We start from the raw sequence: 19,269 nt of genomic DNA, 5'->3' as shown, positions 1-19,269 counted from the left end.
CACCAACATCTAGATCATTTATAGATATCAGGAAAAGCAAGGGTCCCAATGCTGACTCCTGGGGAACTCCACTACAAACCTTCTTCCAGCCTGAAATATACCCATTAACCATTACTCTCTGTTTCCTATCCCTCAGCCAATTTTGTATCCACATTGCTACTGTTCCTTTTATTCCATGACTTATAACTTTCCTCACAATTCTGTTGTGTGGCACTGTATTGAATGCCTTTTGAAATTCCATATACACCACATAACGCCCTTGCCCTCATCAACCATCTCTGTTACCTCTTTAAAAAACTCCAGCAAGTTAGTTAGACATGATTTTCCTTTAACAAATCCATGCTGACTTTTCTAAGTCAATCTACATTTTTCCATGTGCCTATTGACTCTACCCCGAATATTTGTTTCTAAAAGTTTCCCCACACGAAGTTAAACTGACTGGTCTGTACCTGCAGGGCAGATCTTTACAATCTTTTTCGAACAAGGGGTTAATGTTTGCAATTCCACAGTCCTCTGGCTCCTCCCCCGAATCCAGGCAACATTGAAAGATTATGGCCAGTGCTCCTGCAATTTCCACTCTCACTCCCTTCAATATTCTTGGGTGCATCTCATCTGGTCTCAGTGCCTTATCAACTTTAAGTGCCGACAACCTATCCAATACCTCCTCCTTATCAATTTTAAACCCTTCTAGTGACTGAGTTTCTTCCTCTGTCACCATGACCTAGGCAGCATCTACCTCGTAGGTAAAGACAGATATAAAGTACTCATTTAACACCTCAGCCATGCCTCTAGCTGTTATGTGTTTTTGGCCCCTAATCGGCCCTACTCTTCTTTTACCACCCTTTTACTATTCTCTTTTTATTCATTCACGGGACATGGGCTTCACTGTCTGGGCCAGCATTTATTGCCCATCCATAGTTGCCCTTGAGAAGGTGGTGGTGAGCTGCCTTGTTGAACCGCTGCAGTCCACGTGGTGTAGGTACACCCACAGTGCTGTTAGGAAGGGAGTTCCAGGATTTTGACCCAGCGACAGTGAAGGAACAGCGATATAATTCCAAGTCAGGATGGTGAGTGACTTGGAGGGAAACTTCCAGGCGGTGCTGTTCCCATCTATCTATTGTCCTTGTCCTTCTAGGTGGTAATGGTCGTGGGTTTGGAAGGTGCTGTCTAAGGAGCCTTGGTGAATTTCTGCAGTGCATTTTGGAGATGATACATACTGCTGCTACTGTGCGTTGGTGGTGGAGTGAGTGAATGTTTGTGGATGTAGTGCCAATCAAGTGAACTGCTTTGTCCTGGATGGTGTCCAGCTTCTTCAGTGTTGTAGGAGCCGCACTCATCCAGGCAAGTGGAGAGTATTCCATCACACTCTTGACTTGTGCCTTGTAGATAGTGGACAGGCTTTGGGGAGTCAGGAGAAGAGTTACTCATCGCACGATTCCTAGCCTCTGACCTGCTCTTGTATTTATATGGCTAGTCCAGTTCAATTTCTGGTCAATGGTAACCCGCAGAATGTTGATAGTGGGGGATTCAGTGATGGTAATGCCATTGAACAGCAAGGAGTGATGGTTGGATTCTCTCTTGTTGTAGATGCCAAGAGCAGTCACTCTCACCTCACCTTGGGAGTTCAGCTCTTTTGTCCATGTTTGAACCAAGGCTGTAACGAGGTCAGGAGCTGAGTGGCCCTGGTGGAACCCAAACTGGACAACAATGAGCAGGTTATTGCTAAACAAGTGCCACTTGATAGCACTGTTGATGACCCCTTCCATTACTTTACTGATGATGGAGCTTAGACTGATTGGGCCATAATTGGCCGGGTTGGATTTGTCCTGTTTTTTGTGTACAGGACATATCTGGGCAATTTTCTATAGCCGGGTAAATGCCAGTGTTGTAGCTGTACTGGAACAGCTTAGCTAGGGGCACAGCAATTCTGCAGCACAAGTCTTCAGTACTATTGCCAGAATGTTGTCAGGGCCCATAGCCTTTGCAGTATGCAGTGCCTTCAGCCATTTCTTGATGTCACGTGGAGTGAATTGAATTGGCTGAAGACCGGCATCTGCAATTCTAGGGGCCTCCGGAGGAGGCCGAGATGGGTCATCTACTCAGCACTTCTGGCTGAAGATTGTTGCGGATGCTTCAGACTTACGTTTTACACTGATGTGCTGGGCTCCCCCATCGTTGGGGATCACCTCCTCCAGTGAGTTATTTAATTGTCCACCACCATTCACGATTGCTTAGGACTGCAGAGCTTAGATCGTATCCGTTGGTTGTTGGATCACTAGCTCTGTATATCGCTTGCTGCTTGGCATGCAAGTAGTCCTGTTTTATAGCTTCACCAGATCGACACCTCATTTTTAGGTATGCCTGGTGCTGCTCCTGGTATGCCCTCCTGCACTCTTCATTGAAACAGAATTGATCTCCTGGCTTGATGGTAATGGTAGAGTAGGGGATATGCCAGGCCATGAGGTTACAGTTTGTGCTCGAGTATACAGTTCTGCTGCTGCTGATGGCCCACAGCGCCTCATGGATGCCCAGCCTTGAGTTGCTAGATCTGTTCAAAATCTATCCCATTTAGCACAATGTTAGTGCCGCACAGCACGATGGAGGGCATCCCCAATGTAAAGGTGGGACCTCACCTCAACAATGACTGTGCGATGGTCACTCCTACCGATACTGTCATAGACAGTTGCATCTGTGGCAGGTAGGTTGGTGAGGATGAGGTCAAGTATGTTTTTCATTCTTGTTGGTTCCATTACCACCTGCCGCAGACCCAGGTCTAGCAGCTATGTCATTTAGGACTCGGCCAGCTTGGTCAGTAGTGGTGCTACCGAGTCCACTCTTGGTGATGGACATTGAAGTCCCCAACCCAGAGAACATTCTGTGCCCTTGCCACCCTCAGTGCTTCCTCCAAGTGCTGTTCAACATGGAGGAGCGCTGACTCATCAGCTGAGGGAGGGCGGTACATGGTAATCAACAGGAGGTTTCCCTGCCCATGTTTGACCTGGTGCCATGAGACTTCATGGGGACCGGAGTTGATGTTGGGGACTCCCAGGGCAACGCCATCCCGACTGTATACCACTGTGCTGTCACCTCTGCAGGGTCTGTCAGGACATACCCAGGGATAGTGATGGTGGAGTTTGGGACATTATCTGTAAGGTATTATTCTGTGAGGATGACTATATCAGGCTGTTGCTTGACTAGCCTGTGAGACAGCTCTCCCAATTTTGGCACAAGCTTCCAGCTGTAATGTAGTAAGGGGAACTTTGCTTTTTCACATCCCTTCTGAACCTTCTGTATTCAGCTTGGTTCACAATTGTATTTGCTACCTGACACCTGCCTTAAGCAAACTTTTTCTTCTCTAACTTAATTTCTATCTCCGTTGTCTTCCAGGGAGCTCTAGATTTGTATCTCCTATCCTTCCCTTTTGAGGGAACATACCTTGACTGTGCCCAAACCATCTCCTCTTTAAAGCTGGCCCATTGTTCAGCTACTGTTTCTTTTGTCAACCTTTTGTTCCAGTCTATCTGGCCCAGCTCCCTTCTTGCCCCATTGGTCCACTCCCTGCCAGTTGATTATTCTTATTCTGGATTGACCAATGTCATTTTCCACTGTCATCCTAAACCTTATGATACAATGATCACTGTCCCCTAAATGTTCCCCCACTGTCACTTGATCTACTTGGCCCACCTCATTCCCAAGAACCAGATCTAGCAGCGCCTCCTTTCTTGTTGGGCTGGACACATACTGCTGTAGGAAATTCTCCTGAACACAATCTAGGATTGTGTTCTAGGAATGCTTGTCCCCCACTGCCCCTTACATTACCACTATCCCAGTCCATATATGGGTAATTAAAATTCCCCATTATAACTATTCTACAATGTTTACACCTCACTGTAATTTCCTTGCAGATTTGTTCTTCTATTCCCTTCCCACTGGCTGGTGGTCTGTATATTACACCGAGCAATGTAATTGCACCCTTCTTATTCCTTAGCTCTAGCCAAATCAATTCTGTTCTTGAATCCTCTGACACATCCTCTTTCTCCAGTACTGAAATACTCTCCTTAACCAAAATGCCACCCCTCCTCCTTTTTTCCCTTTCCTATCTTTTCTGAACACTTTGTAACTAGGAATATTTAAGAACCAGATCTTCCCTTCCTTCAGCCAGGCCACCGTTATCGCCACAACATCATATTCCCCCACGGCAATCTGTGTCTGTAACTCCCCAATTTTGTTAACTATACTCTGTGCATTCACCTACATGCAGTGTAACCCTGATTTAGACTTCATTACTTGCTCCCTCACTCCAACTCCATCTATTAACTTACTATTCTCTATTTTAGTGCTATCTGCCTCTCCCAGTATTCCGTGCACCCTAGTATTACCTTCTAATTGTCTTTCCTGGTTTCCACACCCCTGCTGAGTTAGTTTAAACCCTCCCCAACACCACAAGGAAAATGACCCGCAAGGAACTCAGTCCCTGCTCTGTTCAGATGCAACCCATCCGGCTTGTACAGGTGCCATCTCCCCCAGAGCCACTCCCAGTGTCCCAGGAAACTAAAGCTCTCCCTCCTGCACCAGACACGCATTCATCTGTCTTACCTTCCTATTTATGTATTCACTTGCACGTGGCACTGGGAGTAATCTGGAGATTATTAGTTTAGAGGTCCTGCTTGCTAGTTTTCTACCTAGCTCTCTAAACTCCAATTGCAGAACCACATCCCCCTTCCTACCTATGTCATTAGTACCAATGTGTACAATGACCTCTGGCTGTTCGCCCTCCCCCACAAGAATGTCCTGCAGCCTTTCTGTGACATCCTTGACCCTGGCATCAGGGAGGCAGCAAGCCATCCTGGAGTCACGTTGACGGCTGCAGAAATGCCAGTCTGCTTCCCTATCAGTACTGCCCTTCCACTCTTCTTCCTCCCCTCCTGTCCAGCTGGGCCACTTGTGGTGCCACAGGCTTGGCTCTTGCTGCACTTCTCCAAGGATCCACCGCCCTCTCTGCTATCCAGAATGGAAAGCCGGTTAGTGAGCAGTACCTCTGGGGACTCCTGCCCTACCTGCCTGCTTGCCCCTAACTTGCGGTGTGACCACTTCTCTAAACATGCTATCCACATAGTCCTCTGCCTCAAGGATGTACCTGAGTGTCTCCAGCCACTGCTAAAGCTCTGAAATGTGAAGCTCAAGCTTGTGCAGCCAGTGACACGTCCTGCACATGGGCTCGTCTGGGTCACGAGAAGTGTCCACGACTCCCCACATGCCACAGGACAGGCATTCTGATTGGCTGAGCTGTCCTGCCGTGCCTTAAACTTTGAAATTACTTAATTTACTTTAACTTTAGTTACTTTTACTTACTTTAACCTTACTCTTGTACTATTAACTATAAACTGGAGATTAGCAAGAGTAGAAATTCTTCACCTTTACTCACAAATCAGCTCCTGTGCCTTTAAATTCTTACTTTCCTTGTGCTTGTTTAGAAATTTACGTTTCTGTACTCACGCTGTTTTCAATCTCCTGACTGTCTCTCCATTCAGCTGTTTTATCTCCCGAACTCTCGTTGTTTTATCTCCTGAACACTTATTGTTTTATCTCCAGAAATCTCTCTGTTTTATCCCCTGACCTCTCACTGCTTTATCTCCAGAACTCTCACTGCTTTATTTCCCAAACTCTCGCTATTTAATCCCCTGAAGTCATATTGTTTTATCTCCTGAACTCTCGCTGCCTTGTCTCCCAAAATCTTGCTGTTTATTTCCCTGAACTCTTGCCTTTTAATCCCCTGAATTCTCACTGTTTTATCCCCTGAACTCTCACTGTTTTATCTTCCGAACTCTCACTTTTTAATCCCATAAAACCTCACTTTTTAATCCCCTGAATTCTCAAAGTTTTATCCCCTGAACTCTCGTTGTTTTATCTCCTGAATTCTCACTGTTTTAACTCCTGAACTCTTGCTGTTTTATCCCCCGAACTCTCACTATTTAACCCCTTGAAATCTCATTGTTTTATCCCTCAAACTCTCACTATTTAACCCCTTGAAATCTCACTGTTTTATCCCATGAACTCTCGCTGTTTAACCCCCAGAACTCTCAGCTTTATCTCCTGAACTCTCACTGTTTAACCCTCTGAACTCTCACTGTTTTATCTCCTAAACTCTCACTGTTTTATCTCCTGAACTCTCACAGTTTAACCTCCCGAACTCTTGCTGTTTTACCGCCTAGAGTCTTGCTCTTTAATCCCCTGAACTCTCGCTGTTTTATCTCCTGAACTCTCATTGTTTTATCTCCTGAATTCTTGCTGTTTTATCCCCTGAGCTCCCACTGTTTTATCTCCCAAACTCTCGCTGTTTAATCCCCTGAATTCTCACTGTTTTATCTCCCAAAGTCTCGCTCTTTATCCCCTGAACTCTCACTGTTTTATCTCCTGACATCTCGCTGTTTTATCCCCTGAACTCTCACTGTTTTATCCCCCGAACCCTCACTGTTTAACCCCCTGAACTCTCACTGTTCTATCTCCTGAATTCTTACTGTTTTATCCCCTGAACTCTTGCTGTTTTATACCCTGAACTCTCGCTGTTTTATCTCCCGAACTCTCACAGTTTAACCCCCTGAACTCTCACTGTTTTATCTCCTGAATTCTCACTGTTTTATCCCCTGAACTCTCTCTGTTTTATCTCCTGAACTCTCTCTGTTTTATCTCCTGAACTCTCTCTGTTTTCTCCCCCGAACTCTCACTGTTTTATCTCCTGAACTCACACTGCTTTAGCCCCTGAACTCTCATTGTTTTATCTCCCGAACTCTCTCTGTTTATCCTCTGAACTCTTGCTGTTTTATCTCTCAACCAATAAAGGAATTAATATTCTTTCTTTCTCCTTTTTCATTTTACCACTTTAAAGTATGATATATAAGATGTGAAGGATGTGCTAGTGGTAAGACTTTTCTATATATGGCTATCATTTGTTGTCAGTTACTTGTTGTATTTGCTAAGTGGGGGTATAGAAAGATTTGCAATGTGCTGACCAGCTTTGAGATTTTTTTTTGCTGAAACAGTGTATATTAATTGAAAATAAGAACATAAGAATTAGGAACAGGAGTTGACGGTATGACACTTGAGTCTGCCCCACTATTTGATTAGATCACGGCTGATCTTCTAACTTAGCTCCACTTTCCTGCCCATATTGCCTTTAGTATCTACCAATCTTACACTTGAATGCACTCAGCATCTGAGCCCCCACAGCCCTCTGGGGTAGAAGATACCAAAGGTTCACAATCCACGGAGTGAAGAGATTTCTCCTAACCTCAGTAGTAATTGGTCAACCCCTTATCCTGAGACTGTTAACCCTAGTTCTAAACTCTTTTGCCTGCTACAGGAAACAACCTAAAAAGCATCTACCTTGTCAAGCTCTTTAAGAATTTCATACATTTCAGCGAGGTCACTTCTCATTCTTAGAAACTTGACATACGGCATTGTTAATCAGGAGGGGAGATTTTCTTCTCTGGCAACATGCTGGCCATGTACGTTGGGAAATTGTGTGTAATCAACTTATGATTTCCCAGTTGAGTGTTGTACAATTTTCTAATAGGCACTCCCAAAATACAATGAAAGCAGTAAAACCAGAAACCCGCTGTGTTTTTAGTTGACCTGCAACAATTTCGGAGTTCAAAAGTGCTGGGTTCATTAAAAACAAACACTATAATTAAGTTAATCTTTTATATGCCGTTCTACAATTAGCCAACTCTTGCCCTCTGGTCAGCATATTTTACACAAGAGACCTGGGATAAATCAAGAATTAAAAGACCAAATGAAGTTGGAGATAAAGATAACAAACACAGATAGCATACTGCTGTTCATTATCTGTGAAATGTCTCATAACAAAAAGAATGGGATAGTGCCTGTTTTTTTCTCTCTGTACTTAACTCGCCAATGAAATCACAGGCTTCAAAGACATTAATTTCAGCAAGTTTGTGAACAAGTTGTTCATCATGAAGAAAAACAGGCAATTTTCTGTTTCTCATTAAAACAATTTCATCCCTCAGTGGGTCAATTTGCTTCAGAACACCCTACAATATTTGAGATAAATTACACCATTGCACACTCATTGCACATGAGTCTGATACAGCTATAGCTGTGCGCGCTCAAGTACAAATAATTCACCATGCTGACTAGCTGGCTTCAGTGTTACATGGTTCCCTTCCTTCTTGTGATGTTCAGTCCAAGTAGAATTGAACAAAGCAACCCTTTGTGCAAATTTCATATCGTCTGAATTTGCTTGAGATTTCACATTCTGTATGAGGTCAATACAATCTCATGGATTGTTCAACTCAAGATTTGCCTGGAAAAGGGCATAAGTGAGACAGACAGGCAAATGGGAAAATTCGCCAGCCCACAGTCAAAGGAATAAGTGATTCAGGGACTCAATATTCCAGTGTTGTAGGCCTGCCTCTTAACCTCATCCCTTCAAGCAAGACTCCCAGCTGGATGTATGAGATCAGTAAGTTTAAGAGAGAAACAACAAAGTGATATTGGGCAAGATTTTGCTGTAGCAGGGCATCTAACAGTGGCTGTCCTTAGTTAGACTTACCCTGCACCCCGAAACCTACAAAGTTGCTGAAGATGCAAGCTGATAGTGTCACAGTGGGGAAAATCTGGGCATCTAGGACCTGAGTGAACAGGGCAATGAAGAGGGTATCACCTTAACCAATAGGCAGAATTTTCTGCCTGTCAGGCGGGCGGGCCCAACCCAATCTCCAATGGACGGGGAGCCGATCCCCACTGGAGAAGCGGGCCCCACCACCATTTTATGTGGGCGGGCCAATTAAGGCCCGACCAGCGTGACGTCTGGCGGGAAGTGCTTCCTGTGTGGGCGGTGGGGGGGATTCCCCAAAAGCGAGTGTGTGCTCTCTTGCACATGCGAACGAAAGAGAGCACATCTCCCTGAGGCTGAGTGCTGCCTCAGGGAGATCGCTTACACTTTTAAAAATATTAAAAATAGAATTTTAAAAATTCCCTAACATGTCCCCCTCATGTTGTCACATGAGATGGGACATGTTCACAATTTACATAATAAATTTATTGAAATGTTTAAAACCCTGCATGAAACCTCATCCCGCCAAAGGATGAGGTTTCATGTTTTCTCTATTTGCCGCCGGGGCTCCTGGCCTGTCTGCCAACCTTAAGGTTGGACGGGCAGGTCCTTAAGTTGTTTAAATGACCCTGTCAATGGCCTCAATTGGCCATTGACAGGTTGGCAGGCCCACAGCTGATTTTGCTGTGCCCCCGCCTTCCTGAAAATTTAAATGGTCCGGGATGATGTCGGGGGTTCCGCCTGATGTCATCCCACGTCATTTTACGCGTCGGTGAGCGGGCCCCGCCCCCTGCCCGCCAACGGCAAATCTCTGCCCAATGAGTTTTAAGGATTGCATTCTAAATACATGAACGAGTGAGATGGAGAGTGAATTTGAGTGGGTTAATTCAATATCAAATCTGATACTGAAAGAGAAATAAAGGAAGGGAAAGAAGGATTGGGTTACGACAGATGAAAACAAGGAATAGGGAAAAGCATTTTTTTTAATTTGACATTTTTAAAATCTCCACTTAAAAATTCAAAACCTGACTGAATGAGACTTCACATTTATAAAAGTTAATTTTTATAGTGTCAGTGAAGTTGATTGGCAGCTATTAATAATGATCACACCATTAAAAGGTAATTATGCTACTAATATTAAACTTAAATAATTGCAGTGGGTTTAGTTTGTATCTATTGGAAAAGTACAGCAGCTTCACGGCATTCAATGTATGTCACTAGTAAAGCAGAGAGTGAAATGTCTTTTTTGTGAAGCTAATGGTGGAATTGTGCAGCTCTGACAACAACCTTAGGATATTCGCATTTAATCGTGCATCTGCCCTCACCTTAAGTTACTGTACTATTTACGCATAAATAACTTCTAGCAGCATTAGACACGCCATTATTTATTCAGCAAATTAGGCCCAATAAGTAAGAACATGTACCTGTAGTTCCCGCTCAGCTGTGCCGTTTCATTGGCACTATTTGGCCAAAAATCATGTAAACGGCACCAAAGATCACAGAATTTTAAGCAAAGTTTGCATTCAATGCAGCTCATGTTTCTGCGACCTTTTATGTCAGTTTTAAAAACATTAAACTGAAAGCGGGCCCGGCAAATAAAACTGGGCACATCCCAGATTGAACTGATTACCATTGGGAGTTTCTACTAATTGTGCTCATTTACAGGTCTTCAGGGAGGCTTTAAGAATTAAGCCAGTTCTTTGGCTTGCAAGGACACTAAAACCTTTATGCTTTAAAAGCTTTTAAATGTCATTTTTGTTTTAATTTACTAAGTTGACTAATGTAGACCAATATAACTAGAAATTAGTTTTATCAACCTTTTAAAAGTGTACTTTTGTAATTTAAATCAGTTTATTCAGAGACTGTGGACTGGCAGTGTGATGAACCTATTTTCAGCTGTATTCGTCAAACTTTACCAAGTTCTTAAATATAGTAAAGATTAAAAAAAACACTTTATCAAATAAAAAATTACATGTTAAAGCATGCCGGTTCATGACAGATATTTCATTGGTGATATGTAAATGAGCTTAAGCAGAAACTCTAGAGCGAAAGGATACTTTTCAAAGCGGGCACATTTTTGAGTGCAATTTGCACCAGAATCGGCAATTGTGTCCAAAGTGGAAATTCCAAGCAGGGTAGTCCTGAAATGTAGAGTGACTATCCTGAGCAAGTTGGACATGGCTCTGGGCTCAACTGGAAAGGTCCTAAAATTGTTTTTAAGCCCAATGCCCATTTTCTGACACTAATCAGGTTACCAGGGCACCAATATGCCAGACATGAAGGGTGTGTACGTTTCCAGCAGGATGTGTGTTGCTTGATTTATTGGGTAAGGACAAGAAGTTTACAACATTTGTATATGCAGATAAAGGATGTAACATCTGTTTGAAGATCAGTCCTCAAAACTAGTTTGCCCTGAGACAGCTGGTTCCAGCATCGGCTATACTCAGGTAATCCAGGCCGAAGAAATCACCAGCTAGGTCCAGCCATGAAGGTAATGTGTACCTCTTCCGATTCCACATTAGGCAGACTGATCACCATTGCTTCTCCCCCTTTCACCACCCACCCATGCTACAATCCCCAATTGCTTCTGCTCCCGGCCCTGAACCCCTAATATCTTCCTGACCTCCACGTTCTCCTGACCCCCACCCTAGTCGAGATTCTACCATGTTTCCAATGCATTAATGCTTGGTCCCTACCTGATCCAATCCCCTGCATCTGATGATGATTCCAATCCCAGATTCTGAATCTTAGTCTTCGCCTTGGCCCCTGTCCCTGACCCAATCATAGTCACATTGCTGTTTGTGGGACCTTGCTTGTATGCAAATTGACTGCCAAGTTTCCTACATTACAACAGTGACTACATTTTTTTTAAAGTACTTCATTGACTGAAAAGGGTGTCCTGATATTATGAAAGTTGCTATATAAATGCAAGTCTTTGTGTTTTTTTATTTACCAGGCTTCTGACAATATGGGCACTTTCCTTACAAGAGCAAGATATTGCAGATGCTGGTAAACTGAAATAAAAACAGAAAATGCTGAAGAAAGTCAGATCTGGCAGCAGTTGCGACAAAGGAAGGGTTAATGCGAACTATTTTCATGCCTGGTCTCATTAGCTATGTGGAAATAAACATCATTAATGGATGCTAAACAATCAGGAGGAGATGCATTTCTGATAAATATAGGCCATTTCAAACTTTCATTTCCTGTAGAATTCAGTCTCATTTCTGAGGTCTAAGAGCAGATGTTCTCATAAGGATCTCATGATGTAAGGCTGCCAATTGTCTCTCGGCAGCAATGAAGGTGCTCCCAATAAGTAAGAGACATTTGGCTTGCTTTAACCTGCATTAAAATTATTTTCACTGTCAGTAACTGTGAAGAGAATTACCGGTTGAATTACTTCTGTGAATGTGGGTTACTGAAATTATTAGTGTTCAATGTTGTCCTTTAGCGTAGGCCTTGACAGTATCACCAATATCTATCAAACATAATACAATGCTTTTAATCTCATCATCCTTCCATAATAATATTATGATCCAATTAGTAATAGTCAAGTGACATCAACTTGAAACCTGTTAGATACTCTGATCAATGACCTGTCAACTTTGACCACTTCAGCCATCAATTTGAACTACACTTCAGACTTCATTAGTTGCTGCTCTTTGTGCATTCAGTTCAGCTGTGCCTGTACTCAACCATGGAAATGCCCAGCAAGCTGAGATGTAATTAATGAAGGTAAATCTGCATTATCAGATCAGTTATTTAGATATTTTCATTTGTTATTATTAAAATTGCATTTCACCTATCAGGTACTACCTGCTAATAAGTCACTTAGAAACAGTTTGTGAATTCGTCTCTGATTTTTATTCAAATCATGTGCTTACACAGTGTGTAGCGATTGTAATAATTTGATTCTTTCTCCTGTGAGTACGCAATGATCTCAGCTGGGTATAAAGTGCAGTGTCACTGAATGCCAGTTCCTACAGTAAAATGAAAAACTAAGTTGTGGAAGAGCAACGTTATTTTTGTTAGTGACATCGGGGGTGGATTAAGGACGATCACTCAAATCAATTCGGAATTCACATTTGGGATCGCCTACATTTCAATCATCTAGCAGGTGAGTACATCACTAAGAAATTCTCTTTAGGAATCTAGAGAGTCCAGGTGGCTTCCAATATTACAGTGAGAGATCTGCACCTGTTTTTGGATCATTTGTGAAATTTGTTCAGCTCTAGATTTCAAGATCTTTAGCAAGCTAACCAGCTGTCCTTAAAAGGACCACTGGAGGCTGTCAAAGTTGCGTCAGGTAATTTTTTTAATGCTTCTCTCATTTGTGGAGCCAGGAGAAACACAAAAGCTTCTACTTACACATTATTACTACTGGTTGCTGCTGACTTGCATCCAAAGCCCTGCTATTTATTTCCCCGTTAAGGAGGAACTGCTGCCAACAAAGCAGTCACCCCTAATTGGATCACAGCAATTATTATAATGAGGATCAAGCCTACTTTCTGTTGAGCATTGAGTCTCCCAGCTCAAAAATATGCTGAAAGCATACTACCATCAAAAACAGGTCATATTGTATTTCTAACGTATTTAAAAAATCATAAACTTCCCAATCATACTTTGTATCATTTAAAAACTTCCCTTTCTAACCTACCTCATATTCAAGATGAGTGATCTGGACTGTGGTATGCTACGTTCTGATAGGAGGCAGCAGTGTACTTGTCCATGCCGTATACTGCATGGCCTGGCCCAATTCAATCAGGACATCCTATTGTGTAATAAGAGACAGGCCCATCAAGCCAAAAACATCCTGATGGCCTCATCTCCTTCTGCCCTCAATGCTTTCCTGATCAGCCACCTGAACCACTTATGGGCCGAAAATTTACCAGTAAGGGAGGGGGTGGCGGGGGGCGGGGTGGGTGGGGGAATGGATTGCCTGGGGTAGGGGGCGGGGTTTGCCCAACATCTTCCTGCTGCCATGCCATTTCATCATTCACGAGAAAGCTGGCAGATTGGCTGCTTGATGGAAACCTAACTGAACCTCTTAAGTGGCCAATTAAAGACTACCTCCCACCTCCATGGGCAATTTCCCCATCTTGTGGGGAAACTGCCTAGTGAAATGTGGCACCCTCACTATAGGTTCTAGGAGTGGCCTCCTTTTTGGGCACTCTACGGCCCACGAAAAGTACCCCAGTGACAATGGCCACCCCCACATCAACGGCACCATTAGTGCACTGCGAACCCTCCCAGACTGCTGGGGCCTGCCTGTTAACCTGCAACTCCACTTCCTCCTCTTCAGGGCCAGTGAGGATCCTATCGTTGCAGCTGCAGCCTCAGCAATGCCACCACTAGCTGTGGTGCTGTTGAGGCTGCTGAGCTGCCAGCCCTATAATAGGGCCAGCTCCTCTTGGAGGCAGGCCGCCCATCCTTATGGCAGTCCCAGTGGTGGCCATTTAGACGGTCACCACCAGGAATATGCCTCCCGGATCCCGCAGCCAACTAAAGCCACTCTAGAGGCAGGACTTAAATTACTTTGGAAAAATTTAGCCCATGGCTTTCTGCCTAGTGCTGGCTCCAGCTACTCCCTGCCTGCTCATTCTTACACAAAGGAGTTGCAGTGGGTTGGGTGGGGCATGGATCCAGCTAACATCAACGGTGGGGTTAACACATTTGTGTTCATTGCTAAGCAAACTTAAATGAGTCAAGCTGACAAAGGAGATCTTTTGAGAGCAAGATTGTGATAACTTGAGATATTACTCTCTGATAAATTGGAATTACCACAGGTTTCTTAACTGGCCTCATGGTTTTACCTGAGACCAGCAATCATCTTGAATGGAAGTGACAAAACAAAGTTTGGCTGGCACACCAAATCTTCCTTTAGCTCTTCATAATGGTAAAAAAAAATGTTTGTTTGTTAGATATGAATTTCCAAAGATATAGCCACCAAGACCATTCACTAATTGCAATTCCTGAGGCTCCTCTCAATACTTGTATGGCTTTCACTGACAAAAGCATTGAAGGCACAGAACTACCATGGATGTGTACCACCAGGAACTGAGATTTTCCACAGATTAGTTCCATCATGCAACATGAGTGGAGTATAAACAACAACTCTGAAAATGAATACCTCGTACCTGTAAATTGTTGAATAAAAAGTTCGACTTTGATGCAAAACTCAGCAAAGTTGCTCAGCTGGATGAGTTTGCAATCTAATGATGCATCTTATATCCATCAGTGGATGACACCACTCTGAATCATGGCATTTTTCCAAAAATGCTGCATAATGCTTTTCTTTTGGAATACTATATAGATACATCACATAACACATTTAGAAACAACACATATTTAAACAGATTTTAGACTCAATTATGTACCTTTTACATTGTGCAAGCAAAAAGGAATTAAAACAGGACCATACTAAATACTGATTGTCACCATTCTCCTTTACATATCCATTGTATTTCAGTCTCTTCAATGCTTGTTTTCACTGATCTAATTGCAGATAATCATTTGCAGCCTCTTTGTGCTGATGCACCTTTGGACATTTAGAAAACAAACCAAACAAAAAGCAGCTTGTATCCAAAGTGCAAAAGCACAGTCGTCCTGAGTGCATTGACATTGTTATATTAGCCCTTATCTGTGACAACTTGGTGTGTGCAGTGGTTAAAAGTAAAATCAATAACCAGTAAGCCACAATGATGATGAAGAGATTTAACTTTCTTGAGCTTTCTGAATAAATTATGTAAATACTGTGTTAGATAATGCTTTCTGTATGATTTATGATCACACCTCTATAGATGTGATTGCTGATTTACCATAAATCATCAGTTCCTCCACACTGGTCAGGATATTTTGTTAATGCCTCCCACCATTAGGCTTCCAACTTCTGAGAATGTTTGATGATTCATAATGGAAGAAAGTCAAGTATGTCAGTGGGTGGGAAGAGATGCTTGAACAGAAACACAGAGTGGTCGGCATTCCTGTGTCCATGTAATTTGCAATGAAAAGTGTACATACGTAATATGTGGGTGAAGTAATGGGGAATAAACAGAAACAGATTAATTATCTGCATTCCTACACCCCAAGAATATGGGGGAAAGAACAGCTGAATTTGTTGTGGGACTGGCAAAACTTTCGACTGAAAAATGTGGGTATTGAAGTCAATGGAACCGAATATGAGGCAGTATGTCTAACAGAAGACTGATGCACTATGCCAGTTTTCTGTCCCGCTCATGTCTAATTTCATCTCCATTGCATTCTTGTTAAAATTTCCCATCACAGCTTTCCTTCCTTGATTATAACGTCTGTGTTCCTATGTTGCACTAATGTTTATGCTTTCTCTATAGTTTATTCTGTGCCTTCCACTGGGTCATTTAAGTGCAAAGGCCATTTTTGTTGCTGTTAGTGGCACAAGGCCACACTTGGAGCTTTCCTTGCTGTGCTCAGACATTAAACATAACCATGTTATCTCTATTACAATGTTGAAAAGCACTTACAAACCTTCCTTGCTGAGACTGTTGTTTTCTATTACTGCCGCACACTGCATGATTGTCAGTTTAATTTGGCGGTAGCATCATGAATTGGAAGATTGTGGTTCAAGTCCAGGGCTTGAGTGCATCATTTAGGTTGACAGTTTAATGCAATGCTGAAGGAGCGCTGCATGATCTTATGGATGTAGCGTTAAGGCGAGGGTTTGTCTTCATGTTCAGGTGGATGCAAAAGACACCATAACACATTTTTTTTAAAATGTAGCAAATTGTCTTGGTGCCCAACTTCCCTTTCATGTGGAGATAAAAGATTAGGAAAGTTGTGAAAAGGGTTTGCCAACTCACTGTCACCCACTTCACCACTATCGCACAAGATCAAAATCTACCCCATGAATTCCAACGTAGGACTAATTTAAATAAACTTCCAAGTCTAACATTTGTAGGTTACCCATGCAACTTTCAGAAAAAAGGCATGTTTATTTGCTGGGAAATGCGGTATACTGAAATAGGGCGCGCTTTGCTCAGGACCTGCTTTTCTGACTCTCACCCACTCAAGAACATCCTCACAAAATTGTGGATATATTACATATCCAGGCATCCAAGAAAATACAAATGTACAGATGCATCTTATGCCACTAATAAACCTTACTCTGTGGTCACTATGGAACCTCTCCTTTTTGGCTATATCACGAATACTATCAAATCTCACCCTCACTTGCCCATTCACAGCCTTGCATTTCCAGGACATAGGCCTCTCCCGCCACTTCATGGGCGGGACAGGCTAAAACTGCTAGTTCTGCTCCTGAATGGCAGCATGAGCCACCACCCACTCGTTCCACCCCCCAGGACAGTTACCCCACATGTTACATCCAGTCTTCATACTCCCACTCAGTTTCTTCCCCTAACTCAATTGCCTGTAGGCTGCAGAAACTCCCTATGGTCTATTCTCATCTGCATCTGATATAGTACACAATATCTCCAAGCTTAGGACTAATCCTATTCTGTCCTATTAATTCTTTCTCTCTCTACTCACTCATTCCCTGAAACAGAAGCTGACAATCCATAATTGCATAATCTACAATACCTTACCACACACAATTTGCTTGAAGTGGTGTCTTACTGGCAACTTTGGTAAGTGTTCTTTTTTCAGTCTTTTAGGTACCCATAATAGGAATTCACTGAAGTGATTGCTTTCACCAAGCTTAGTGCCCCACAGATCAATCAATTCAACGGTGGCATGCACCAGAATAGATACATCTAGTCCATAAGTTAATTTGGTGACTTTTTCCAGGTACGAGTTCTCAGTTATCAGACTTAGGTGACAATGTGATCTCCATATTACAAGAAGGATATGGAGGAACTTGAAGAGATACAAAAAAACATTTGCAAGGCTTAAACCAGGACTGAGAGTTTATGGCTATTTGGAAAGACTGAATAGGCTGAGATTCTTTTCCCTTGAAAAGTAAAGGCCGCTGGAACAACTTAAATAATGGTCTTTGAAATTATGAAGAGATTTTCCACCGCATGTTGGTTGAAGAAAATAGCAGAGATAATTTAAGAGGAAGTTAATTAAGTACATGAGGGAGAAAGGAATAGAAGGTTCTACTGATAATATGGGATGACAAAAGCATAAACACTGACTGAGATCAGCTGGGTTGAAAGGCCTGTTTCTGAGCTGTAAATTCTTTGAATCATAGAGTACAAATGATGAAGAGTGTTACTATCTGGAGACAGACCAGTAACTTTTGCTTTAAAACAGACAAAATTTTAAATCCAAAGTATTGACTGAAAGAATAAAGCCAAAAGATTCCACTGTTTTAAACAAACAGAAGATTTTTTACAGTACCAGACTCAATAAAGCAAACAATCAATATGATCTATCTTTTACGTACAACAGTAACATGAGGTAAACATGGGTTAACAGGCAAACATGCCACAAACTGCACATTAAATTGCAGACACATCCGAGACATCAGCAACACACACAGGCATCAATGTGAGTTTTAAAAAATCCTTTAAACTTTGTCTTCCTCATGGGGGATTTCACTTTCTGTCTTTCAAGGATACAGCTTCTGATTTCCCTCAACAGCCATTCGAAATCAGATTTCCCCAATGTCTGTTCGCCTTCTAGTTTAACAATCTCTTCTCCTGAGACTGTGTCCCACTGGATTCACAAGGTTACAGCCTAGCATCTATTCACTGGCATGATCCCAGCTCTCTCGCTGCTCTAAGCTGAACGCCACTGCTCCTGGGCTTCCCTAGGTCCCAATTCTCATCTGCACTGAGCCACTACTGCTCCTGTGCTTCCCTAAGCCCCAGCTCTGAGCTGCACCGAGCTATCAAGGGCTCCTGTGCTTCCCTGAGCCCCAGCTCTTAGCTGCACTGAGCTATCTAGGCCTCCTGTGCTTCCCTGAGCCCCAGCTCTCAGCTTCACCGAGCTATCTAGGCCTCCTGTGCTTCCCTGAGCCCCAGCTCTCAGCTGCACCGAGCTATCAATGGCTCCTGTGCTTCCCTGAGCCCCAGCTCTCAGCTGCACCGAGCTATCAATGGCTCCTGTGCTTCCCTGAGCCCCAGCTCTCAGCTGCATCGAGCTATCAATGGCTCCTGGGCTTCCCTGAGCCCCAGCTCCATCAGCAGCATGATGAAAAGGACAGCACTTCAGCTGCATGGAACCGGCCCACCTCTTTGTCTGCTCCTCACAGATAAACCAATACTGTGGCGGCCTCACCCTCTTCACATCTGGATGCATATTCATTGTGCTATATGATACAAATGACTTTTGCATGGGTTGTTCAACTTTGATGCAGAAGAACACAGGTTTTTTTTCTTACTCTTCTCCTCTGTTGATGGAAACATGCCTTCAATTGCTCCATTAAGTTTGCTGAAAAAAGCTGACTGCACCTTAGACTCTTTCAATTTACTCATTAAATGCTCAATCTGTTTCTCAAAATTTGCCTTCGCTGCTTTTAAAGTCTGGATTAGCCCTTTTAGGACACACATCCTGTCCCTTTTGTTCTCCAGATTCATTGGAGTTCAAGAATTTCATTTCTCTTTTCAGAACAAGGTTCCAGTTGTTCCTTGGTCCTTGGTCTTTAATTCTGCATTCAACCAACTGTTTCGATTCAACAGTGATTACTTTTATACTTCAACATGTTTTTCATACTTCACAGAAACTTCTGATGCTTAAAGTTCATCAAGTTTTAATTG

This window comes from Carcharodon carcharias, chromosome 8 (assembly GCF_017639515.1).
Source record: "Carcharodon carcharias isolate sCarCar2 chromosome 8, sCarCar2.pri, whole genome shotgun sequence".
NCBI lineage: Eukaryota > Metazoa > Chordata > Chondrichthyes > Lamniformes > Lamnidae > Carcharodon > Carcharodon carcharias.
The sequence above is the reverse complement of the archived record's forward strand: the minus strand, read 5'-3'. Positions refer to the sequence as shown.